General features: G+C 36.6%; 1 pseudogene; it reads left to right on the forward strand.

The window, feature by feature from the left end:
- The first annotated feature begins 1,464 nt into the window (after positions 1 to 1,464).
- Positions 1,465 to 1,581, forward strand: LOC129407963 (5S ribosomal RNA; annotated as a pseudogene).
- The last annotated feature ends 692 nt before the right edge of the window (positions 1,582 to 2,273 follow it).

Genomic DNA, 2,273 nt, shown 5'->3' on the forward strand with positions numbered 1-2,273 from the left:
TCAAAAGTTGACATTACCTTGTTAGATAACAGTTAAAGTGCATTATGAGAGGCTTTCAAGTTTTTCTAGTTGGTAAACGTTCATATTTTTATACAGCGCTTTTCCACTTTCAAGACACTCAAAGTGCTTTACATCGAAGAACCACTCACACTGGGGGCAAGGGGGGTTAAGTGACTGCATTCATCTGTGGGAGCTGGAATTGCACCACCAACCTGTGGGTCTGTGGCTCTGACCACTCAACCAATGTTTTATGTTGAGAGCGGGATTTGGACCTTCAACCTTTGGATCAGTGGACAAACACTCTACCAACTGAGCTACTATTGCTAATTCTGGCTTGGTTTGATGGGAAAGTACCAGTGCTAAATATTTATCATAATTTTACATCAGTTTGTGGAAAAAGAAGATAAGAAAAGTACACAAATACAGGATGTAGAGCTGAGTTCTGTCATCAGCATCGAAAAACACAGAAAACTCAATCCAACATGCAGACAATTTATGCACAAGGAAGGCATTTTTTTCTGACTGAAAGAAATAAAATGTATTTGCCTAAATATAACTTAACTTAAAATTATAAACGTAACCTAAATTAAGAAAAAAAAAAAAAATCTATATATATATATATATATATATATACATATGATATGTTTATTGTCATCAAGTTTATCATTTATGATTGTACAAAATAAACAGTAATGAAATGAAAAATTTACGGACTTTTTTGTTTTCACTTGTGGTCGTACAAATTAATAATAGTGGTGAAGAAGGCACTAAAGTTTATCATTTATAAACTTACAAAGTAAACTAATAAAAATGCAGAAAAAATAAGGATTTATACATATATAATGATGTTAACCATGTTTTAGTGATTAGTGTTGTCCTGATTACAATTTCAAACTTGATATTGATACTAAGGAATAGATATGATACTCAATCCAGATTCTGGTACCACCATGATAATAAAACTCTTTCTTTAGAAAATATAATGTGATTTTTTGATATGAAACAATAGTACTTTCTTATATATTACCATATGGTCTTATACAGACGTGGACAAAATTGTTGGTACCCCTCTGGCAATGAAAGAAAAATCAACAATGGTCACTGAACTTGAAACTGATAAAAACAATAATAAATAAAAACTTACTGAAAATTGTTGAAAATCAAACATTGCTTTTCACCTGTGGTTCAAAAGAATCATTTGAAAAAACGTAATAATGAAACTGGTCTGGACAAAAATGATGGTACTCTGCACAACCTTTTCAGATCATCACTGCAATCAAACTATTTCTGTAACTGTCAATGAGACTTCTGCTTTAATCAACAGGTATTTTGCCCCAGTCCATGTGAGCAAACTGTTCTAGTTGTCTCAGATTTGAAAAGTGCCTTCTCCATACAGCATGTTTCACCTCATTTCACAGATGCTCAATAGAACTGAGATCTGGGCTCACAGAAAAGCACTTCATTCTTCGTGGCCATACTGGCTTGTAAAAGCCTGATCCCGTCAGATCTCAGAAGCTAAGCAGGCTGGGCCTGGGTAGTACTTGGATGGGAGACTGCTAGGAATTCCAGGTGCCACAATGGGGCACCAGTGGCAAAAAAAAAAAAAAAAAAAAAAAAAACTGTTGTTGTGTCCTTAGGCAAGACACTTCACCCACATTGCCCAGTATGAAAGTGGTGTGAGCATGAGTGATGGTGGTTGTCAATCTGCCCCAGGACAGCTGTGGTTACAGTAGTACCTTACCACCAGTGAGTGTGGAGTGACTGAATAATGAATTGTAAAGTGCTTTGGGTATCTTGAAAGGTGCTATATAAATGCAATCAATCAATCACTTCAGAGCAGTCCAATGTTCTAGCAATTCTTGAGTGTTTTTAGCTGTATGTTTTGGGTTGTTATCCTGTTGGAAGACCTATGATTGAGACCAAGCTTTGTGACACTAGGCAACATATTTCATTCCAAAATACCTTGATAGTTTTGAGATTTTGTTATACCTTGCACAGATTCAAGACACCCTGTGCCAGATGCAGCTAAACAGCCCCAGAATATAACCAAGCCTCCTCCATGTTTCACAGTAGGGACAGTGTTCTTTTCTTGATGTGCTTCATTTTTGCATCTGTGAACATACAGCTGATGTGTCTTGCCAAAGAGCTCCAGTTTTGTCTCATCTGGCCAAAGGACATTCTCCCAGAAGCTTTGTGGCGTGTCAATATGATTTGCTCTCAGCAGTGGTGTCCTCACATGAAGTCCACTTTGGCTCAAATAGTGATGGATGGTG

Source organism: Boleophthalmus pectinirostris, unplaced genomic scaffold (genome assembly GCF_026225935.1).
Source record: "Boleophthalmus pectinirostris isolate CB_2022bp ecotype Guang Dong unplaced genomic scaffold, ASM2622593v1 HiC_scaffold_14, whole genome shotgun sequence".
NCBI lineage: Eukaryota > Metazoa > Chordata > Actinopteri > Gobiiformes > Gobiidae > Boleophthalmus > Boleophthalmus pectinirostris.